Source organism: Haliaeetus albicilla, chromosome 3, assembly GCF_947461875.1.
Source record: "Haliaeetus albicilla chromosome 3, bHalAlb1.1, whole genome shotgun sequence".
Lineage (NCBI taxonomy): Eukaryota > Metazoa > Chordata > Aves > Accipitriformes > Accipitridae > Haliaeetus > Haliaeetus albicilla.
In genome coordinates, this window is record NC_091485.1 from 13425763 (window position 1) to 13451405 (window position 25643).

Genomic DNA, 25643 nt, shown 5'->3' on the forward strand with positions numbered 1-25643 from the left:
GTGGATTCTGCTTTTGGGATCTGAGTCTAGGAAGTCTTTTTTTTTTTTTTTTTGTCTTCTACAGTGCTAGAAGAGGCTGTCTACTGGTATCTCATTTATTACCTTGTATTCTCAAAAGCGTAGTTTGTGCTTTATACACAGATCTGGGATATTGGAAGAGGTAACAGAAGGATGAATTCAGGAAAGGTTTCCACAAAGAAATGGGAATTCTTTCCTTTAAGGACTCCACAGCAAATTCTTTAGGCACTTTGTTACCCCATATGTTTGTTTACTCTACAGTAGTGCTTATGGTTTTAGTAATATTTGTTCCAACACTGGGAAGAATGTTTTATCAGCTATATCCGCTTGTAAAGATTGGCTCTCGTGTGTGTTGGGGTAGGTAATGATTGGGGATGAAGAAAGACTCAACCAAAAAGCAATGGTGTGCCAAACACTTTACAAATATGGTAGAAATAAGATGATGTCTGCTTTCAGAAACAGAGTATTTCATATTTGTGTTACTTCTATTTACTTAGTCCCAGGGTTTTAGGAAAGTAAAAGACACTTCATCTCTGAAATGCTCTGTGAGTTGTTGGATGGTAACAGGCTCAAATATAGGTCCTCCTCTAGAGTAAATGCCATCATTGCAGAGCTTGTGTATTTACCACATCAATTTAATTCGAAATACTTGCTGCCTGATTTCTTAACTTTGTCCTGAGAACCTCGACTTGGCTCCTTGATTAGAAGACAGCATTAGAATCAAAGTAAATACAGGCTTGACAGCTACTGGCCTGTAAGAAATTAGCCTTGACATTGTAACAGCATCAACAATTATAAAAAGCCATGCAATAGATATTTAGTGATATAATACTATTTAAAAATTTTTGCTTTACTTTTTTTTACAGAATAGAAGCAGGATTTTAGCACAGTTCCAAATAAATTTATGGTTTGTAGTGACAGCAAGAGAATACTTTATGTTACTGTAAAGGTGTTTGCATTACATATCATGTTTTCTAAGTTAAGCATTTATTGGAAAACAGAAAAGAATCATGCAGGTAAACTTGAAATTTGCCTAACTGCCCTCAGACTTCACTTCATATATTCTACTTGTGTGTTGGTGAAAGCATCTATGTAAAGCTTGTTCAAAGAGTGACAGATGACTATTACTGGAGCCTTAGGGAGTAAAAATTATAATAAGATTCCTTTAGATTGAATCATTACAGATGCTGTTTTTACTCTAGAGTGAATGCTTTGTGTATCCAGTCAGTCAGAAGACTTGAAGAGTCAAGGATCCATTAAACTCACTGGTATATCCTAGTGTGGTACTGCAGTATTGTTTGAGCCAAAAAGAAATCTGGGATTACCGTTACAGATAACGAATAGAGGACAGCTGTAAGGCTTAAAGGTGAACACAGTAGAAACTTGTACGGTATGAGGGTTGAAAGGGTGGGAAAGCGGGGTGAGCAAATAAGTTGTTATGCTCCTATTAACATAAACCTCTTGCAGTTAAAATATTAATTTCTGTGCACTTGGTGTGTTATTAAAAAAGCATATTTCCACCCATCCGAACTTTGGACTACCACTTTAGTCAGTATGGGCATCACTGGGAGTATGTACTGAGTTGCTCTGTGTGCAGATCTGAGAGTAAGTGTTTATTAGTGAGGAAGGGGTATGGGAGGTGGAGAGAGGGTTAGGGTGAAGGTACAAACAAATAGGAAGGTAAATTACTGTGTTAGGAGTGGGTCAGTCACTAAAATGCAGCCTAGTCAGTAGTCGTGAGTCTTTTGCAAAAAAAAGAACATAAACAGAAATTCTTTTAAATGGAAAAAAAGAATCCAACATTTTTACCAGTCAAGCAACAAAAGCTCACATGGAGGAAGAAACTGTGCTTGGAATACTTATGGTCCAAACAAAGCAAAGAATATGGAAGAAATCTCAGATGATACCATGTTTTTCTTAGATTCCCAGTTCAGTTGTGTCTACTCAGGAGGCTTTGTAGGTTAGGTTTTTTTATGTTCAAGTTGTCTTGGCCATGCCACCTCACTATGACCAATCATAACTTTTAATATTAAGGTTTTCTGTACTACCTCTGTCTGGGAAATCTGCTTAACAAACTTGAGTGAATGAAATGGCTTAGCAACCAGGTATTTAGGTACTTGATGTAGGTTAATGCACAGAGACTGAGGCATGGGTGGTTTGACTGACTTGAAGAAGATTAACAGCCAGTGAGTTACACAGAAAGAGAACTCAAGATTTCCAGTTTCATGGATGCATTGTTTAAATAGGTCATGGGATGTATTGGGTTTGTGTAGCAGGGTTTTTGTAGCGGTGGGGTTTACAGGGGTGGCTTCTGTGAGAAGCTGATAGAAGCTTCCCCTATGTCCGACAGAGCCAATACCAGCCGACTCTAAGACAGACCTGCCGCCGGCCAAGGCTGAGCCCATCAGCGATAGTGGTAGCACCTCTGTGATACCATATTTAAGAAGGAAAAAAAGTTGCAGGACACACAGAAACAGCAGCCGGAGAGAGGAGTGAGAACATGTAAGAGAAACAGCCCTGCAGACCCCCAGGTCAGTGCAGAAGGAGGAGGAGGAGATGCTCCAGGTGTCAGAGCAGAGATTCCCCTGCAGCCCGTGGGGAAGCCCATGGTGAGGCAGGCTGTCCCCCTGCAGCCCAGGGAGGTCCACGGGGGAGCAGATCTCCACCTGCAGCCCAGGGAGGACCCCACGCTGGAGCAGGTGGGTGCCCAAAGGAGGCTGTGACCCCATGGGAACCCCGTGCTGGAGCAGGCTCCTGGCAGGATCTGCGGATCTGTGGAGAGAGGAGCCCACACCGGAGCAGGTTTTCTGGCAGGACTTGTGACCCCGTGGGGGACCCACGCTGGAGCAGTCTGTGCCTGAAGGACTGCAGCCCATGGGAAGGACTCACGTTGGAGAAGTTTGTGGAGAACTGTCTCCCGTGGGAGGGACACCTTGCTGGAGCAGGGGAAGAGTGTGATAAGTCCTGCCCCTGAAGGGGATGAAGCGGCAGAGACAACGTGTGATGAACTGACTGTAAACCCCCATTCCCCGTCCCCCTGTGCCCCTGGAGGGGGTGTAGGTAGAGAATCCAGGACTGAAGCTGTGCCCAGGAAGAAGGGAGGGGTGGAGGGAGGTTTAATTTTATTTCTCATTACCCTACTCTGGTTGATTGGCAATAAATTAAGTTAATTTTCCCCAAGTTGAGTCTGTTTTGCCCATGATGGTAATTAGTTGAGTGATCTCTCCCTGTCCTTATCTCGACCCGCAAGGCCTTTGTTATATTTTCTCTCCCCTGTCCAGCTGAGGGGAGGAGTGATAGAACGGCTTTGGTGGGCACCTGGCCTCCAGCCAGGGTCAACCCACCACATGGGATTACTAAGAATTCATGCGTTCATGATAGATGGTTTTATTTTCTTATTGTTGCAGTTATTCACTGAAAGGACAGTTTTCTGTGCAGAACTATAAATCTCTGCTTGAAATGCAGAATTAATATTTTCAACAGCTGACCTTCACTGTGTTTTTCAGGTAGGGAAAGCACTAATCTGTAAAAACCTTTGTACTAATAGGCCTGGATCCTTAAAACAAAGCATCACCGTAAGTTAAAAACATTGGTCAAGCCTTCGCATCCCATATGAAGCTCTGAGTTTGGTTCCCATGGTTACCCCGAAGGAAGTGCTTGTGTAGCATCCAGCTCAGAGCAAGGTGAACCCTGGGGAAGAGGCAAAAAGGGAATCACAGTGTCAGAAAGAGCCAGGCTGTAACAAGTATGATTGCTCTTAGGTTTGTAATGCCTGGAGATCTTCCAATAGTGCCGTTTCTTAATGGTACTGAACCAATTAATAGGTGGTGTGATAATGATAAAGATTACGATGCCTCTCAGGACAGAGGAGACTTGATTTAAGAACTGTTGGAAACAGTTTGTCATTTGCTGTGATTCAGGAGACGTGAAATAGTTTTCACCCATTACTCTGTAACTTCACTATTTTACTTAACTTACCAGATTGATGCCACTTTAAGTAAAATGAGAATTTAACTGCAAAGCACTAATAAGGCTTCCTAACCCCCTTTCTTATTTCTTTCCTAGGACAAAATTTATAGAACAAAATGACCAAAACCAGTGAGTTAAACTGCTAAAAATGCAAAATAGATGGATGAATATTCAAGTCAAATGGCCAGTGGCCTTTTTTTGTTGACAGCTGAACACTGGTATGAAAGGACATCAGAGGAAGAGGTCGAGTTCACCAAGATAGTGATGACTGGGCTATCCTGAGAATACAGCTGATGTAGCTGAGCTTGACCTGCTGAAACATGAGAACAACCTGACCTTAAACAAACTCAGATGTTGCCACCCCCCCACTTCAATAAGTGAAGAAAAGCTTCCTCTGGCTCAGAAGCAGTGGAAACATACACCTAAGTGGACAGGCACTTGATAGCCCCACTCACAGGAAAATCTAGGCTTTCTCTTTGCCTTAACCCACATTCTAAAAATAACCCTACAAAATCTGCAGAGCCCTGGAGGCACGGCTCTGATGCAAACTTCCTCCCAGGACAGGTCCCTTTGCAGCCTGCTCTTTGCCTGGGCAGCTGCTTCCCAGCCCCACTGCACCTGCCGATCTAACCTTTTTCTTCTCTACCTTAATAGTAACCACAACTTTTCTGCTGGAAAAAAGTTTTTGCAGCTCACACCAAGTTTTGGCAGACCCTTGCTGGGGCTGCTGCAGCTGGAGATCCTGGCTTTCTCTTGCTGTCTATTGTAACCCTACCCCTAATATTTCTATTAAACCCCCAAAAGACACCAAAACATTGCCCTGATGCAGAATTTCTCCCAGGCCATGTTTATCAATGTTTGTCTTAAAATTTAAGTATCTTTCACTTTTTTTAAAGTTTTATTTTTACAATTTGGTCTTATTATTGTAATAGTAAGCCTTAAATGAAATGACATAGGCAGAGTTACTTTTATAGTTGGAGTCACCAGGGTAGTCCTTTTAAACGTTCAGCTAACCATTATCTTGTGAATTCAATTTTTGAAGCCCATTTTTTTAATCACTGATAATTTTTTTACATGCTGTAGTGAAAAGCCGCATGTTTTTAATTAACGAGAGAACAACTCTGGCAAGGAAATAATAAGGTATGATGTGGATAAAAGTATATTTAAAGTTAAGTCATCTGTAACATTGAACATCAGTATTGTGAGGTATGAAACTGAAGTTTTCATCCTTTCAATTGCAGCAGTATTATCTTCATGGCTTTTGAATCTGGCACTAAATTTAGCTAGTATCAAAGTACTTTAACTCCCCCTCCCCTCCCGCCTATGACAAATATTATAGACTCATCATTTCTGCGTCCAAGATGAAAAGACTCCAATTTTTACAGTTCTGCATTTCCATTACAATTTCTTCATCTGCGCTGGCCTGTTATTTTAACTTTGCTTCTGAGTTTTACTTAGTATATGATTTGGGGTTTCGATATAATGAAGATTTCTTAGACTATATATGCTGTAACCTTAAATACTTTCTAAAGGGTTGGGAGTAAGGGAGGGGAGAGGGAACAGGTTAAATTTGGTTGGTTTTTTTGTTTGTTTGTTTTTTGTTTTTTAAGGAAGTAGCCAAAATCCCACTTGTATGACAGAGACCTTAACTCACTCTTAGTAAATATTTTTATGTAGAATTAATTCATTATCAGATATTGTCACATATGTGAGAGAGCTTTCATTAGCCTTATGTGACATATCAAACTGTTTCTTTTATGAATACATCTATCTCAAGTGCCACCATGGGAGGGGAAGGAGCTGGTTCTAAAATGAAAGTAAAACCAATAATGAAACTTTGGGAATGACACAGGCTTCATACAAATGCTTCATACAAATGCAGCTCTAATACTTAATAGTTGGAAAGTTTTATGCTGAATTTGATCATGTTCCCAGTGGCTTTGGGTAAGGGATGGTTTCTGAGTACTCACCACGCAACTATACTTCTCATAGTAAACACGTCTTGACAAGATCCTGAACTCTTAGGAGGCAGAATAAGGTGAATCCCACCCTGGGTGGAAGTCCCCAGTGAATGCAGTCATGAGATGAATATGCAGTACCTGTCTTCCTAACAGGCATATGGTTAGGGTATGTTTAGTATGAGAAGTGGAAAAGGTTCCTCTAAAATTGGGGTTTTCCTTCATGTCAGTGCTTACTAGCTCCCAGGAGTTTATTTTTAGGTCCACAAAGGCATTTAGGTACCTCTGTGTTATTTCAGTTACAGGTACTTGTAGGCTGACAGCAAAATGTATGCATGACAAATGTGCAACTGCACTGCAGAGCCCCCTTAAATCCCTAATGATCGTTGTGCTAGTAAATTATGCAAGTTGATTTTTGAACCCAAAATTATATATGAAGGAAAATTAAAACACTCAGGTTTTCATTCTTGCTGACAGTTAATCCTATAGTGCTTTCAAGTTTCAGCTGTTTTCATTGTTTTCCTGTTATGGTTACAATCTCACATTTCTAGACCCAAATACATGACAAAAATCTAAGCCCAGAAAAGCAAGTGAAAATGCAATTTCTGAGAGGTGTGATGATGTATTTTGTCTCATGTAGTTCTCTGAGAGTTGGCTTCTGTTATTATCTTTGTATGTTGGCATTCTAATATATTTTGAACAAATGAGCATTCACACATAAACTCATGTTATAAGATTTTTAAAAAAAACATTACCGAAGGACTGTGGTATTAGTGAGTTGAGGATCCCAAAATACTGGTGAAGTAAGATTGATAGCTTCTTTCCCACTTAGAATTTATAAGTACTGCTTTAGATCTGTGTTCATGAGCAAAATAGCACATTAGAAGTGGGAGTTTACTGTTTGTATTCATTCTCAGATTTTTGAGGTGGCTTTCTTCTCCCTATACAGTCAGGTGATAGAAACCATCATTTAAGAGATCTCTAATAGCAAGAACGGTATGGCAGAAGATCAGCCGGAGCTTGTTCTGGCAACCTGACCACACCAGGACAGAAAACCCCCTGCTCTTTACAGTTTGCAGTGTACACCTCGCCTGAATTCCACACTCCAAGTCCTTTTTCATTTGAGCAGAATGTGAACAGAAGTCAGGCGCCTCTCAGTTGATAACAGTAGTGATGGGAAATGAGCATGAAATGCAATAAAAACTTGCCTCAAGCTCTAAAAGTCATACAGGATGGGTATCTAGCTGATAGGCAGGATATCTATGTTACCCATTGACGCAGGCAAAAGTGGCTGAGCTTGGAATTTTACTTAGTTTTGCTAATTAACACAAACTTTTCATCACTGATCCAGGTTGTAAGAGACAGAAAATAAACAAAAACCTTGGGAAAGAACCCTCCCTCCCCCCCAGCTTAATTTCTTTCCAACACCTCCCCTCCCCTTTATGCTGGGTGTTACGCTCAGTGCCTCCCGATCCCTTTGGTGAGGCGGTGCAGGAGGCTGAGGACTGTGTGTAATGCTTTCTCTCTGTTGCTCTTACTGGTTTTCCTCTGCCCCGGCGTGCGTTGCCCATGGCTGGAGTCCCTCGGTCCTTGTGTCCCTGTCCCAGCGTGTGTTGCCCGTGGCTGTGGTGCCTCAGAGGTGAGAAAGAAAATCTTATTCTAAATCTAATATCTGTCAGCATTATTCACCATCCTGCACTTTTTTATTCTCCACTGATAAGTTTTTATTAAAAAAAAATCAAAACCTAGAACTTCCCCACACTGCTGAGACAATGATTTAAGCTGAGTTTGCTGCAGCATTTAGTCTGATTTTGGTAGTCAGTACCTTTGCAAAAATTTCTTCTGCTGGTTGTTTACTTTTCTGTCTAGCTATGCTAAGGACATAGATTTAATATTCCCCAGAGAGGCAACATTTGCACTGAAAGTGCGCAGGTGAATTACTAATTCTTCCAGTCTGTCTCCAACAGAATTTCAGTTGTTGAAAAGCTGGTTATTCAGGTACAGGCAGCAATGGATGAAATTACTACTTGTTGCTGAGAGATGGATAGAAAGGACATATGGTGAAATCAACACCCTTTTCTAGCAAGGCCAATGACAAGCTTCATACTCTACAGAAGCCTTAGCAATTCTATATAATTTTTAATTATATACCTTTGATTAAATGAATGAGGAAGAGAAAAAAAGGAACAAAAATGGGAGAGAGATTAAAAAAAAAATCCAAGCTAATCAAATCATATTTCTTATCATTCTGTAAAGGTGATGTTGATCATAAGCAAGGCTAGCAGCTAATTATACTTGTATTATAAATGTGTGAATGTAGCTCTCTAAATATAAGGTGATAACAGGTGATAATGACAGGACATGGTTTTGATACAAAGCTCATTAGTATTACTAAAAGACTTTCCACTGACTGATAGGAGCTTGTTTAATGTTTCGTGGGTGCTAAAGTATTTTAAAGTCTAGAGAAGGAATAGTGTTTTATTTTAGTTTATTGCAAAAAGATAAATCTTTTGTATGCGTGTTTTTAACAAGTTGTCTCCAAGGCAAATGGGAGGAAATAATACAAACCCTTGAGCCCAGTGTCAGGGCATAGTTGTGTGGTGAGCTGGTTTTCATCTGTAAAATCTTCCCCTTTTCCCAGGGGCTTGTTCCCTTGCTGTGGTTCATTATCTTTTCAGCTGTGCAGGTGTGGACTGCACTGGTAAACAGGATCACTGATACAATCCTGGGTTAAAGAAAACCTAACATGTCTCCCTAGAGCAAATCTTTGTTCCATACTCTGGAGGTATCTAATTTATGTTGCATATTGAAGAGTTCTATTTAATTTGTTGCAGCTTAAGTGAAAACCTGGACCTATGGGTAGGGTAAGAATTTTGTCAGTGATGATTTCGTCTAAGATGCCTATCTTTACAGTAGTAGAATGGTTTAATACTTGGCTGAATATCACTGTGTGGAAATACTTTCATGCTTCAAAATATTAAAGCTAACCCCACCCCCTCAGCACTAGAAACTCAAATATTGTGTCTTTGTGGTGGGAAAGATGATTTAGAAATATTCATTGTATCATTGCATTTCAATATGGATGTTAGAATGTTAACATCTTCCTGAGCCTTCTCTTTGGTAAAGATCCCTGGGTAGAGTGGGCTAAAGCAGGATGACAATTTCTGTTCCATGAATAGTAAATAGTTATATAAAGGAAACTAGTTACACTGAAATATTCCCAGACTTTTTCCTCCAAAATGATGTTAACCTGCTAGGCTCGGTCTTTGGAGCGGGGAGAATAGCGTTAGTATCACAAAACTTCTGAACATCTTTTTGGTAGCAAAAAGAAGCAAGGGTATCAGTGATTTCTTCTGCCCAGGTGGGAATGGAAAAGGTAAAACCCATGTGAAAAAAGCCCACACAGCAGCAGACACCTTCTATCCAATATAGGATATTTTGCTGTACTTCAGGTACAGAAAACGTGTAAAAAATAAAATGCAGAAACATTATAATACATCTTGCTTAATATACACAGGAGTATGTTGTCATAGTGAGTGCAACAGTGCAATTCATTGTGCTACAGAGCAGCTACAAAAACCCCACAACCCTTTATAAGGCAAGATTTCTGTGTCTTCCCTAGAAAAGCAGTTATGATGGAATGTTAATGCTTATGCGTGGAAAAAAGTATCAAAGCTTCAGTGTAATCTATATATACCCAAGATAGGCATTATGTTAGCTAACTGAGAGACTGCCAGCAATCTAGCTTCAGCAGCTAGGAGCTCAGCACTGTTTGTGAAACTTGTTTGGGAACTAGAAAAAACCAGCATGCTCAGCATGTGCTAACATAGCTCTGTGCTGCTATGCTCCGAACCTGAAGTCTTCTGGCACTGTGTGCTCTGGAGATCAGATAAGGTATTTTTTTAGTATTAGTCCTTCCCTATCAGGATTCTAAATTGTTGCATTTTTACTTTTAGTTTCCAGAAACTGCACTGGAGCATCTGGTTCAGCTGCCTAACTGCCAAAGCTGGCTATCATTTTAAAACAATGTTGGCATGTTGGTTTTCTGTAAGCTATTCACAAGCTGAAGAGTGGGAAAAGTACAGGCACAGTGCACTGTGATTGTATGCATTTGAGTTGGGGATCAAAATGTAATTTGGAAAACCAAAAGAATTAACTATAGTCAAGTTACAAAACTCATGAACATGTCCCCCTGGAAATTTAGAGTATCTCATTTTTCTTTGTGGTGTTTTCAGCCCTTTGATTAGATTCCAGGAAGAGTTCTGTGGCACCAGGTGGCTATGTTTTGCTATAGCTCCACTGAGAGGAAAATAGTATTAGTCCTTTGACCTGGTTTTGGTTTATCATCTGACTTGTTTTCTTTATATGGTGCCACTTGATCCAAGTATTCTTAAAGTATAAATACTCTTGAGCTAAGTTTATGTGAGGAAAGTCTGAAATTTTGAAGTGTCAGTCTTAAAAGTAAACAAACTAAGATTTTCCATTTTAGGATGTTGAATGAAAAATTTAATATTATTTTATGGCTCTGATATTTGGTCTTACAAGTTTGAGAATGAAAAAGACCAAAAAGATATGATCTTATGATATATCCAGATATCCTCTCCCAAAAGATAGGATGTTATGATACATTATTACGTAAGGAACCAACAGAAATCTCTTGCACCTTGACACCTTAATGGTGTGAGGAAAAGAAAATGGTGCTCCCCACCTAGCACAGTCTGAACACCAACCCATGCATCTGTAAGCTTGATTTTGACAGTACTAAAAAGGATTCTGTATCTACATCTGTACTTTTAATATATTCCCTAGGAAGGCTGCCAGGTACTGGAGTGCATCACTCTGAAACCATACCTGGGCATAAATAGAGTTAAAAATGTGTCAGGGCCCACTCCCGACTGGTGTTAGCATGTGGTCAGTTTGGGTTAAAGGCTGAAAGATTCTTACCAGCATAAATGCAGGCTGATCCTTGTCAGCTGTCTTCAAGGATTGGCATGTTCCTGGCAGTTTTAATTTAGTAGGCTAGATGTAGCCTGGAAGTTCAGTTAGGATTCTGCTTGCAATCCCTTAGGCAACACCTGTAACAGTTTAAGACTTCATTACCCTCACCAATGGATGGTTACCATCTTTCTGCTTGAAGTTATTGCTATCACTGCAAAGTCAACAAAACAAAACGTATTTGTACCTCAGCTGCTTCTGGGTAAAGACCAGTACTGAGTCAACGCTGCTGGTAAAAGTAGTGTTAAGCAAGGTGCTAAACTTTGTATTGGAAGAGATGCGCTCCTTTCACTCCATCAGTTGTGCCGCAAGACCTGTAACTGGCAGAAAGATGGGGAAGATGGTCACAGAGGTGAGAGATTACAGCTGTAAGTGGCCTTGGTAGGAGCATTACAAGGTTATGCAAGTCCTTTTCCAGATGTATCTCCAAGCGTGGCTACAGAACCGTTTCAGCACCTCCACAACAGTGAGTACTTGGTACCAGTGAATTCCCATTGCTGTGGGACAGCAACAGAGATTTTAGGGGCTGGAAATTTGGAGGATTGTAAAAGCATGTCAGATTTGATGGCTTTAATTGATAGAAAGCAGTGGTGAACTATACTGAGATTCTGATTGTTCTTCTGTTCCTGCTAAAGCAGAGCCCAGCTACTTTTTCTGGGGCTGTTGTGCATCACCCATTGTCACAAATTATGAAAGAATGTGGTGGACAACCCAATTCTTCAGGTAATGTCAGGACTGTGTGGCTATTGACTGCTATAGGGTCTTGTGTACTTTCTGGTTTGCTCTGAAAATGCACCATCTTGAACATTCTGTAGCTTATTAATTTGTCACAGACACAGCATGAGACTGAGTATTAAACTCTTGGCTTTATAAAACATAGACTTCTTTTCTCAAAATAGGTGGCTGTGCATGGCCATGTACAACAGTCTCGCTTTAGGGTGGGGGCTGTTGCTGGGATTGTATGCAAACGGGAATATTTCGTAATGTACTTCTGCGTGCCAGGAAGGACATGATGCTCTCTGCCTGTTCAAATGCCTGCTTACATATTAGCCACAAAGTAAGATCTTACTTCAGCAAAACATTGCTTTTTCTGAGCTGTTGCCTAATTAATAAGTTCATCTAGACTTCCCACAGCTACTCTGCACTCCTGTGAACAATTGCATCTTCACTGATTGTCTTTGCTCTGGATTTCGCATTTTAACCTTCTTTACATCTAGTGCTTTTTATTGTTTAGTTTACAGATTAGCTTGGAAAATGTAAGTATTGTACCAAGTCAAAACAATTTCAGTAAGGGTGAAGATTATTGCCTTTTTCACTAAATTACTAGTAATCATTCCTAATTTTAATTAGTTCAGGGTATGAGAAATGCAAGGAGGAGAAAGACAGAGCTAGTTACTATGAAGTGTTTAGACTATCAATAGCTTTTAACAGAATGCACCTTGCAAAACATCTGTGCTCACTGAGGTCAATACAAAGCCATTAATTAACATCAGATAATGATGAAATGTTTAATTGGTTTTGACTCTCAGGAAAAACTTTCCAGATTTTGAAAGAAAACCAGAACATTTGGCTGTATTTTAAATGTAATTAGCATCAGAGTTTCAGATTTTTATTTTTATATGTATTCTCACTGTTGAATAGAAATCTGATTAAGCTACATTTTTTTAACAGTTACCTGATCTTTTCTGTTATAGTTTGTGGATAAATACTTTTAAGCAACCATAAAAATTGTTTTTTCTCCTCTTGTTCATAAAGTACAAGAGATTGTTGGAATTTAGGTCTGGTTTGCATTTAGCAAGTGTTGGATTTTTCCAACCCATACAATCAAAACTATTTTCCTTACAGAAATGAGACCTTACTACAACTGAAGAATACATAATTGTAGAGTAGGATGGGAAGAATCGCAATGTAGAACATCTTATCAGTGTTCAGGAGACACTTTAAGCAAAGGTAGGAAAGGAATAAGATTTTATATATTTGTGGAAGTAGCTTAGAATATGCAGATATAGTCTACTTTGGAAAACACATTAAGTGCTTTCTTGAATGAGTCTGGGCTGGATATGAAAGTGCATAATTGATTTTAAGGCACGTCATTGTTAGTGGGTAAAGACTTTGACAAGCTTATACTACAGTTAAGGCCTAGATTATTTTCTTGATATAGAATAAAATACTGTGATTATACAGAGTTGTTCATACCAGTTTGCCTATTTTACTTACGCCACATTCCTAGGTAGTATGGTCCTGGATTCCATTTGAAATTGCATGTAAAATGATTAATTTAGGAACAAAAATTTTACATCTCCAAATGGCATAAACTAAAGGTGCAGCATTGAAAAAGGTTGGAGGAGTTTTTTTCAAAAGCCATATCTTTTTAAATTTCTCTCAGTGCCCAATACAATGAAAATGACTGAACTCTGTCCTTGCCCGTACTGACTAGAGGGGATGTCCTGCTCTGGTAATGTATCACAGCCAAATTGCATGTAGGAAATACGTAATGTACCTCTTTATTTAGAATGGATTTTACAGAACACTGTTATCTTTTCATTGTCGTCCCTTTAGCCACACAGGCTAAGCACTTGTTGGAGACAGTGTTATTAATACTGTGTCCAAGGGATGTTCTGCTGGAATAAGTGGTTTGCGCTTACTAATGCAGAGGTGCAAGATGTTACTGCTATATTTCTAGCAATCAAGCCTTTCCATAATGACAGTTAACAGCTTTAAAAATAAGTGTATATATTTAAGTAGCATAGCTGTCATTTAAGTGTATTTCAAAAGGTTATTGAGGGATGCAGGTATTTTCATCTAGCTGTAATGCTCTTTTCATTGTGGAAAACATAGCTCTGCAGTGCAAGATGATGTTAGGACCTAGGCTTTAAAAGCACTACAAAGTAGCAAAGCTGTGTGCACATTAGAGTTAGCACAGTTCCTTGAACGGCTTAGTAGATGTTAAGTTTTTGTTAGCAATACTTAGGTTTGTTGTCTTAATTATCTCTTAGATATGAGATGTTTGAGAATTCAGGCTCCGAGCCATATGTGCTTTAAATGTAACATCTTGAGGAGAAAGATTAGAAATTGATCTGCTTCATCTTTCCTTTACTGAGTTGAATTGGCCAATTGGTGGTTTTGGTCAAACATGGGCAATGTCTGCTCTATATGAAAACAGGGAATATTTCTACTATTGTTTTGAAGAGCTCTCCAAAACAAGGATAATCTAGAACTTTTTAACATAAATCCATGTTTATGACCATGGTAGGTAGAATGTGTTTGGAGCATAACGGGGTTTGGTCCAAAAACGAAGAAAGGAAGTGAAGATGGTGAGTTGCTTCCAAGATCCAGGTGATGATTATCACTGAAGGACATGGCTACCTCTTATGATACTAAGATACAAGCCCATCCTGTCTCTTCTATGGGGAGGAGGGAGGGGAAATCCTGTTTCTTGAGGTAGAAAATGAAATCATGTCTCGTCTTACAAGGATGTGAAATTTTGCAGTTAATGAACAAGTAAATACTTCCCAATAATTTTTTTAAAACTTTCATATTTACATGAATGTTGAAAATTAGTAGTTTTATATGAATAATAAAAAAATTCTGTTGTATGTTTCCTGTTTCTCTTGTGTTCTTCCTTTTCTTCCCATTTGAAAACAAGTTGTAGAATTAAAGAAACCAACAAAAATCAGATCTGATGGGCCTTTCAGAAATCACCTAGGTAATCTCCTTTCATGGTGGAAAAAACACATATAAATAAATAAAAAATTTGACAGGTGCTCTTTTGTTGTATCCTTAAAGGTCTCCAGTGATGGAATACATCTTCTTGGGGGCTATGTTTTGGTGTTCCACCTTCCTCACCACTATAAAGGTTTTCCTAAATGTCTAATTTAGATATTTCTTGCTGCAATCTCACCCCATTACTTCTGCGCAATTTCTTTCCTCTTTGTAACGTCCACTTATGCATTTGAGGACAGTTATCATATTTGTCTTCAGCCTTCCTAGTAGCCTTTTCTCATAGAATAGGTTTCTGAGATCTCTGATCATGCTCTGAGTTGTTCGCAGTTGAATGTGCCCTTCCTGCACTGTGGATCCCCACTTGTCTGTTATGCTCCTGTTTATGCATTCTGCATGGTGTTTTGCAGTTTTTTACAGTTCTATGTTGACTGTTTTCAGGTCACAATTCACTGTGGACTAAATTTTAAGGTCAGTTTTGCCATTCTCTATTTGTGTGAGTTGGATTATTCCCAGAAGCATGTATCTTTAATGATTTTTGTTTTCCTCTTTTTTTAGGTCATTTTTCTAATTTGTTTGGAGTTATAATCTTTCCCTCAGTGTATTTGCAGTCTGTTCCAGTTTCATATCTTCTTCCAATCTCATAAGCCTATTACCTTTACCATAGTCTGCTGGCAGTACCGAATAGTACCAGATCCTGGAGAGACAGTTGTAACCTAATGCATCCTTCATCACAGTTTTACTGTGAACCACTGATATTCTCTAAGTCATTTCTTCTTTCTTTTGCACCCACCTAACAGCAATTTCAGCTAGACTTATTTGCTCTAGCTTGCTTTGAAAATGTCATGTGAAACAGTGCCAGAGGTTGAGCTATATAACACCTACAGCATCTCCTCTGTTTGTAAGGCCTGTTACCCTGCGATAAAGGCATTTAGATGGGTTTAACAAGCTTTGCTCTTGACAAAGCCATGTTAGTTGCTGCCCCAGTCTTTTTAAATTTTAGAAACTGGTTTTGCATTTGTTCTCACGTGTTCTTATCAAAGTCAGACTAGGATTTGTCCCAGGAGAAATAGTACCTTCTTGCCCTAGAAGTACAAAGAAATTAAAAAAAAAAAACCAAAAAACAAAGCCTCCCGCCTCCGAATATCTTCCAATCAAGATTTAAAAAGAGACAGTCAACATTGTAAAAGAGAGAAACAGAACCTCAAACTTCAAATTCAGTGCCATGCATCGGAACCTAAACTATATCCAAATATATATTATTTTTCTAGACATTTTAAAAGTTTATAATTACAAGATGTGAATTTAAATTAAAAAAAAAACAACAAAAAAATTGATTGGTAACCTAATAACCCTCAGGTGGATTAGAAGTTAACCTGATCATCAGGAGCTGTTTCAGAAGGCACATGTTAATCTCCCAAGAAAATTCCCATGAAGTATTTGCTTAAACGTTTTTTAAATAAAGATGCCTTCATAAATCATGATGCCACTCTGTGGAGACGTAGCTATAGTAGATGGAAGTTCACTGATCAATTTCTAAGCAAATATAGGAAGTATTTTCTAACATTTCTTTCAAAAAAGAAAAGCCAAAGTAAACCAAAGCAAATGAAAGCTCGTGTTATCTGATGGGTCCTACTGTGCAGAAGCCAAGGACACTCTCGTCTAGTTCTCTGAATAGCTTTGCAAATGTTCTCACGTCCTTCTCACCTGGTTTCCATGATTTGAAGAGTTGTCAGAAGGCAGAACGTAGCTGGACTTCACCATGGCATTATGCATCTGTAAGAAAAAATGTTTGTATCCTCCAGTCACAGGGCATTTGAAACAGCTGCCCTTCAGAAAAGGGATCTGGAGGTAATCTACTGAGTGTAAATTACAATGAACACTGGGAGAAATAGCTGGAGCTTTTCAGCAGCTTCTTATGTATAGTCTGTGTGGAAATGAGTGGCTTTAAGTATGTTAGAAAACTGGAGGAGAAGAGTCACAGCTGTGTGTTTCCTGCCTTTTGAATATTATGTTATGTAATGTTTTCTATCTTCCCATGTTAAAATACTTCCTACGAAGGCTTTTAATTTCAGCTTATTGGTGTTTATTTGTCTTCCAGCTTTTACAGCAGACTATGGTGATTTTTTTCAGGTCTTTCCTCTTTTGTTATTTTCTTTTACTGTGTTTTTTCTGATTTTTGTTTTCTCTCTGTCTGCTGAACAGAGTGGCTCATTTAGAGCTATATTTAACAACACTTTTTACCAGCTCTGTCGTCATTCCTGGCAATAAGGTAGCATTTATATAATCAAGTCATGCTCTAGCCACTGTTTTCCGGTACTTGCAAGGTAAAATGAAAATTCTATTTGTGATTCATCAGGGTAATTATAGCATTTGCCAGAGTACATGTGGGCAGGTAAGTACACACACAAGTTAGATAATTGGGTCAATAGTGAACAATTCATACTTAACAGAAGTTGATTTAGTACAGGTAGGTTTAATCCAAAACGAGATGCCATTTGCTGGAGAAGTTTCCACAGAAATTAGAGGTTCAAAAGCATCTTGCCCATATTTAAAAAAAAACCAAAAAGTACGTATGCCCTGTATCTTGGACATATACATGCCATTTTTTATGATTAAGTCAGATATTTTAACATCTTCCTAACTGATAAGTGCTGATAATAGCTCTATCTTGGATATCCGAAATTGGATTTGGTAATTTGTAAGCTTTTGGATATTTAACTGTGAATAACACATATTTTGTCTTTCCACTTTTTCCTTTTTCCGTCAAGGTGAAGATGAGAAAGAAGAAGTGGAAATACATATATATATGTATTTTTTTTTTTCCCCCCAAAGAAAGACTTCTGCCTCTCTGTTTGATAACAACTGTAATAGCAAGCCTGTCATGTTGGGGAACTGGCATAGGCTGACAAGACAGAGTACTCGTGGCTCTCTTGCTGCCTTCTGCATTGTGCTGCCTTAGGCAGCAAGTGAATTCATCTGTGCCTAGAGCTGTCCTTGAGAACATTCAAATACCCGGAGCAAGGTGAGCAAGTTTGCATAAAAGATGGCTATGCTTTTCCAGAACAACTTGCAGAGTTTCTCTAAGCTTTGCTCTGTAGCCTTTTTTTTTTTTATTCCAGCCTTTCGGACTTTTTCTCTAAATCAGTGCTTGATGACATGAAAGAGAGAAAAAGGGAGCCTTGATAGCTAGATGCACACTGAGCAGTGGGAAACCTCCATTCAGATCTCTTCTTGGTGTAACTCAAAGCACAATTTTCTTCTTGGGCTGCTCTGAGGCAAAACTGAATCTCTAACATCACAAACTGGTTCTCTAGACTGTCACAAAAAGTAAAAGACAACTACACTGCTTCTCAACTCAAGGTAATGATCGCTTCCTCAGAATTAAAACATTTTAGATTCTGTAAACAGGATCTTTCATTATCTGCTGACCACCTGCAATTGTTGCATGATGTTTCAAGGCAAATTGTTATCATCTACTGAACTGGAATTAAAAATCAGAATTACTTGTTATACTACTCAAATAATTGGTGCCAATCACAACCCCTCTTTCCACTTCCAACCTTTAAAAAGGAAGTTGTACTGATAGAATCTAAACCACCAAACATTTGTGCTTCAAATTTGGATGTGACTATTTTCAGATCTGCTGCACTTTCTGTAAATGTCATAAGGAGATAATTTTCCTGAGCAGAACCCTTAACTTGTTGGCTATTGTGCATATGTTAGATACAGAACTCCAGCTCATTCTGTATGTCACTGTACAAATTCACATGTTTTACATGTCATGAAGTGGATGTAAGAGATCACATGTGAAATTGCACTCTGAGCCTATTTGAAAATTGGACCTCACATTGATTCATTAGCTATTCTCCAACTTCTTAGATAGGCCAAGCATGTTCCCAAAGTTACTGAGGTCAGCAAGACCTCATCACAAAATGCTGAACTGGCTCTCAGGGCATTGCAGTTTTGCTTTTTCCTTCATAGACTTTTACAAACATTTGGGCCATTGGCCTGGTATAATACATATAACTTTTCCCAAACAAACAAAATTTATTACTGTTTGTGGCAAGTTCATTCTTTAAGTAAAGGATTTTATATTACAAAGTTATTAACACTAATTTCCTTTTTCCATAATTAAAAGTTTAGAATGCTGCATCACCTAGCAAGTAAAAAAACCATGTGAGACATTAATATTCCGTGAAAATGATTCATTACATGGTGATGACTCAAAATGTGAAAAAGGGGAAGTGAGCTTGTTTCAAAAAAGAATCAATTTCATTCCAGACCTTGTTTGTAAGTTTGTTTTCATCCAAATTCACCTTTTCTCGATTCTAGATGTGCTCATTTTCTCCCCTTCTGCTTTTGCACTAATTTTAACTTTTTGTCAGCTAGGTTAAATAGCATTGAAATGATTTTTACTTAAAAAGAAATATAAAAGGAAAAGAAATGCGAAACTGTTGTAACACTTTTGATTACAATTCCCTCTGTCTCTCCCACACCCTGATAAGAAGTGGAGATAGCTGTACTTTAAGGTAAGTTTCAGTGAGGGATTTGATAGAAGTAAAGAGACCACAGACCAATAAAAATTCAATGAAATAAAGCTATCAAATAGTTTTGTAGCCCAAGACTTCTGGTTGCAGTGCTTATTATTACCAATTCTATATAAAGTGTAAAATTATTTTACTATAAAATATAAAATTATAAAAGTTAGGTGGCTTAAACAGAATTCCACTCTACTGTTATTTTTCAAATAAATAAAAATGATGCATCAAAATCACTGTTGGAGTGCTGCGCCGGCTGGGGGCTCCCTGGGGGCTGGGAGAAGCAGGGGCTCCCCAGGGGCCATCAGAGCAGCATATTGGAAGTTGGGGTTGTAACACAGGAGCACCATAATCATGGATCAGGACCGTCTTTGTTGTAGATGGTGTAAAAACACAGGACAAAGAGGCAATGTCCACTCCTAAAAGCACGGGGAAAATGGGGTGAGTAAAACAAAACATGAGATGATACTGGTTGGTGTAACGCTAGTTTCTGAGCACACTGCTTCTAGCTGCTGTCGAGTTTATTTGTAGGCATCGGAAGGAAGGCAGGTTTTGGAATAAGGATAATCAATTTGCTTTGCAGATGTTCATTGGGGGCTGCCCTCAAGAGTGAGTGATGGGGAAAGCACAAAGGTCGTACAACCTCATTATTCATTTTTCAGGTGTAAGTGGCCATTGCAAGGCCCTGTGAGCTAGGTGCAGCATTCATACACATAAAAAACCTGCTTCTTTCCCCAAAGAGTTCATAGCTTGAATAAACTGTAGACAAAAAAGATTTACGGAGAGATTCAATTAGATGTTTTTAAAATTACACAAAAATTCTGCAGTGAACTTGGTTGAACTGTGTCCTGAATTCCAGCCCAGTGACTTAAAAACTAAATTATTTTTTTCTGACTCCTAGAGGGGTTCCTCCCCCCCCCAGTATTCATCTTAAATTAAACTTTTAAAATTAAGCAACTGTCAACATAGAGGATATTCATATTTTGACTATACATAGCAAAGTGGTAATTCTAATGTGAGTTTCTAATGGTGTCAACACAATTTTTTAAACCTACCTTGAGATTTTACTTTACATATATATTAACATCTATCCGGGCAGCCTGACTGAACTGTTTCCTGCTTGGATGTGTAACCATATCTTGCCTCAACACCACTCACTTTTTTTGATGGCACAGATGGGAAAAGGATAGAGGGAGGAAAGGCTGCTATACAGCTATACCAACATACGTTAATTAAAAGTGTGTGTGTATGTGAGAGAGATAATGGTATATGCCTTTGAGGACACACTCTCAACCTGTAAAATCTTTATTACCTGCCTGATTTGGGACACAGAACTAGCAGTGCAACAGGGCTACAAGGTCATCTGTTTATATACTTTGAGTGTCATATGTGTGATAAAGTTATTTGTGGTTGCAGTTTTGATGGGCACATCTATTTGTAAATGCAGAGAAGAGGCATACAATTCAAAACAGGTTCTCCCTTTTAGTCCATTCCTTTTTGCTTTATTGCTGTGTGTAAGCAGAGCAATTTGATTTTGGTCTTCCAATCATGCCTACCTTGATAGTCCAAAATGTCAAATGATATATTAAGAGTTACATAATATTTTTATTGTGTACCTCTTATGACCATTAATGTAACACAAAACTGAAAAGTAATATGTTATAAACCATTTTTTATATCTACAGGCTTTCACATATCTCATAATACTATACTTAAATGTTCTGTGATGAACCAATTTCATTTTCAAAGTATGCAAATTATAGCAGCAGGCTTTTTTAACATTTTAAATGGTCTTTGTCTAATAAAATGAGTCATTTTTCACTTATCAAATTCAGAAATAAAATTGCATACAGCTATTCTTGTTCTTCTAAATGAGAAGAGGAACAATATTTCTTTTATTGCCTGTCAGTTCTGAATTACTGTAAGTGCGCTGTGGGTGGACTGTGCTCCTATACTTTCTTTTCAGCATAGCGCCCAGAAAACTATCAGGGTCTAGAACTCACCCTTTTCCTTAGGGTGGGTCTGGTAATTCAAAAGAGTAATGCAGCTATAACCTATGATTTTTCTTCGAGCAAAGTGATATTTTGTTCCAATTAGTGGCTCAGTTCTACTTAAAGTGGAGCATGTCACCTTGCTTCCAAGCTGGTGCTTGCAGACTTGTTGCTAACTAGGAATAGCTATGTTCACAGTCAATGCACCAGAGTGTGAGGTCACCCAAGAGGATTTCTTCCCTGTGATCTTGTGTTTTTAAAAAATTGTAAACTGTACAGATGAACTTTGGCCTCCTAAAATATAGTGTGTTTCTTAAGTGAAGAGAAATAAAACCAAATTTCTAACATACTGTATGTCCAGAGTATTCAGATCGTTGTTTTCACTGGAGGCAAATTCAGCTCCAAGCTTTTGTTTATTAGTAGAGCTTCTTATGAGCTATACTCTAGAAAAAAATAAATGTATAGAATATGACTCTGAAAAACATATGCCTGTGCTGGCTGCCTTGAGGTCTACTACCATTGATGTTGGAAGGTCAGTAAAGCTGGCATGAGCTTTTTTAAAAATCTGGTTCATAAACTGAGATATCTTTCTATTTTCTTACTTAGTCCCATGTAGACCCGTAATATGTGGACTTGATTTTTTTAAAATATTGACTGAGTGTAAACAACAGTAATGGAATGTGTGTAGTATGTGCTGAGCAGTCTGATATTAGAAATCACTACATGCATTAATATAATAAAAATGGAAATGCTTTGCATTATTCAAGATTTACTGTCGTTGTCTTGCTAGATCTTTCTTATACTCGAAATAGAATACCTCTTGAAAGATCTTGGTAGAAATACCTCTCTAATACCTGGTGTAAAGTCCATCCTTCGGAGATCATATGAAGAAATGTTCAAATGTTATTTTATGTTCTTATTTCAAAATACTCCCTAGCTGAAACTACGGTGTATAGAAGTTAATGTAATAGGACACAAAATAGAGGCACTCTTGAGGGTTGTTTTGAGGATAAATAACCCATCACTGCTCAGGTTCCAAGGTGTGGCTGGAGCTCATATGAATACCTTGGTTGGCTTCAAATGAGATAATTTGGTACTGCTAGTGCTGTGGAGCATTGCAGTCTGTGGGAGTCATTTTGACTAAGGCCTCTTGACAAATTTTGCTGGCTTTGTGAAACCCAAGCTGACCTTTCAAAGAGGTACCAAGGTAATATACATCCACATTAACTGGAATTATACATCTGCAATAAAGTACACACGTACCATGAGGATAGTCAAACACAGCTCCAGTGCCAAGATCACACAGGCCTTACAGGCTTGTGCAATTACAGGACATTTCTCATTAGGGAGAAAGATACAGCACAGAGAAATTCAGCGAGATTTAAGTAATTCCTGCTATAGGGATGCATTTGACCTTATCAATAAGTGGTTCTTTAAACTGGGTCTTCAATAAAAGAGGGTAATGTAAACAACAGAAGATTATAAACTGTTCCTTGTCTTTGCTGTTTCTCAGGACTACCTGGTTCAGTAGACAGAAAGATAATTTTGAAGGGTTGTATTGATGATATAGTAGTAGGCAATGCCTGTCGCTATATCTTGGCTGCTGGCTGTGAATCTGGCAATATGGCTAATGCTCTGCAATTTTGCTGCTCTTAGACTCAGGTATTACAGTTTAGATTTTCCAACAGCAGATTCTTGTATAAGTGCTTAGTGCATTTTCTCTTCAGCCAACAAAAGAACTGCTCAAATTACGATCTAAAAGCCCTATCTTTTAGAGTTAGAATGGTAATTACTGAAAAATTATGGAATGGTACATGTAAAAATCATTAGAGAGATTTCATTCTTGTTTATGTTTTCTGAGAAGAAATCATTCCATTTTCAACAAGAGGTGAAGACCCTTAATGCCTTTTGGTAAGCTTCAAGAGTGAACCTGTCCCAGGATCCTGTTACCAATGTCTCATACTGAGCCTCTTGCTTGCATCCTCCCTGGTCAAGGTGATTTATTTTCTAACAGATTTTCTCTATATTTGGTCTGTTCCATTTCATCCATTCCTCAGTGAAATACGTGGGGAAGAATTAAGGAATTTTATTTGTTTGCTTATGACAGAAGACGAAGGAAAGAAAGAGAACGTTGAATTTGGTTTCCGGTTCTGCCTATGCTTCAAAGAAGCGTAAGCTTCAGTTCCTTCATTACAGATAGCTAACTCACTAGCCTGGCCTTGTCTGAAACCTTTAAATGCAATGAATTAATCTTCTGTCTCTCCATTTGCAAGTGAACATAAATCCTCTAATTTATGCAGGATGCTTTTATATAGTGGCAGATGAAATGTCTGCAATGGATACTAAGGATTTTGATTTTTTTGAATAAAAGAAACAGCCTTCTGTCCAACTAAATACTGAGCCATGTACAATCACAAGAGTAGCCTTGTTATGTGGCTGTTCACACAGAAAACACAAAATGTTTTGCTTTTTTTGAATTTGTGTATATCGTCAACGCTTTATATAGTCAGCATTCGGGGCATCTGCACTGGCGCCTTCATTCTCTGTTGAGTGGTTGCTGATGCAGTTTGCTGAATTTTAATGGTCAGTGATACTGAAGTGCCGGGGGCATAGTTAACATGTCTACAGGCATCCTTATGCTGGAATATGAGTGTGGTTGTGACATAGTGTTCTAAGCATCTATATGAGGCAAAGTCTTGGCTTCCACATTTGAAAGTCTCTCTGGGTTTTTTTTGGGGGGGGGGGTTTGTTTATTTTTTTCCTGACTAGTTGACTTTATGAGGGGTATTACCTCATGTCTTGCTTGTAGTGGAAACTGGAGTATAGTACAGAAATACTTGATCTCATTGTGCTGGTATTATCAGTGGGAGTGTGGCAAATAGTTCAGGCTAATTTGTCCTGCAGAGTGTGTTTTTGAATACTGGGGCAGGTGTCATAAGTTTATAGTCTGGTGCTTTTCTGTACCGAGGTTATGTGCAACAATATGATCTTGGTTGACAGCTCCTGGTGATTAAGCTGGTTTAAAGGTGTATGTAATATTACACCAGGGAATTTTGTGTAGATATATTTAAGGACGTGTTTGAAGTTAGGGTATATTGCTGAATCAGTCCCCAAAAACCCCAGCACCTTGCAGAGTCAAGTGCCTGGCAAAGTGAGGCGCCGCAGCAATCCTGGGAAGATAATCCACTTCAGAGAGCTATTACATCTAGTAGCATTCCACTTTTCTGATTCACCCCCTGCCAAACAGCTCCTCTCAACCATACCATGGGCACATGTCATCATGTCTGTTTAGCTGTCACTCTAAAACAACAACAAAAGTCATTGTTTCTCCAAACTGAAAAAAAGTACTGATTTTTAATATTTCTTATGTAATTTGGGGATCTCTTTTTTTCAAAATCAAGAGTAAATAAAGGCCTTTAACACCCCCTACCTTGGTTTGGGTTTTTTTTTGCATATACTATCTGATATTGCTGTGAAATATATGGTATTTTCTACACTTATTAGGAATACTTAGACTATCACAAAAAATTGTAGTTGTTTTAATAATTTCTAAAGAAAAATATAAGGATAACTAACTGATATTGTTCCCTCTCCCTCTGCAAGTTATGGAGCTGAGGCAAACAATAAGCAACTTCAGCCCAAAGGAGTTTGTTTCAGAAAAAAAACCCATAAATTGCTAAAATTGGTGCTTTAATCAGAATAGGTGTTGCAACCTTTATTCTCAAGACACTCTAATTAGATCAATTTAGAACATACTCACTACAAATCTAACAAATTATTATCTCTGAAATAGGTTTAGCAGACAGGTCAGTTTCAGAGTAAGGAGAATTAAACTGATTTTAGTGGGTTTTGTAGGTGCAGTAAGTATAAAAACCATAATAGGATCTAATGAAAAAAGTTAACTTTTATCATGGCAAAACAGTAAGTATATGACTAAATCCTTGCTGATTAAATTCTGAGAACTTGATTATGAGATAATCTGCAGGTATTATTATGCAAAATAATCCTTTGAACCTGTTCAGAACAGAGCTCAATAGGAGAGTATGGGTAGAACTGAATTTCTCAGAAGGAATTCAACCTCTAGTGGAAGTTAGAACTTAAAATGAGAAGATTGCTGCTGTTAGATGCCTTCCATTTATCCTGTTTTATCTCAGCTTTCAGAACCTATTCTCTTTTATTGACTTTGGGGTGTTGCAGCAATGGAAGAGTAATTATTCTTCTTATTTTAGTTAGAAAAGAACATATTATGTGTTCAGTTTATGTTCCTCATGTAGTGTTAGCTGACTAATTATCACCTCCAAAAGTGATAATTGTTGACATTAAAAACATTTGACAATGGAAATTTTCTCTTCTAAGCCTAGTGAAGAATAGTAATCATACAGTACTAGAAGTTAGCTTTTGGCACTTACAATTCTTAATGCCGATCTCTCTTCTGCTATTTTGAGGTTTTT

General features: G+C 38.3%; 1 protein-coding gene across 1 annotated transcript in view; it reads right to left on the minus strand.

Annotated features, from left to right (window-relative positions):
- Positions 1-25303, minus strand: part of CNDP2 (carnosine dipeptidase 2) — a 350882-nt gene extending 325579 nt beyond the window's left edge. Inside the window, exon 1 of the mRNA XM_069778865.1 lies at positions 25299-25303. The gene's annotated coding sequence lies outside the window, so the exon portion shown is untranslated. The remainder of the gene's footprint in view (positions 1-25298) is intronic.
- Positions 25304-25643: the final 340 nt, after the last annotated feature.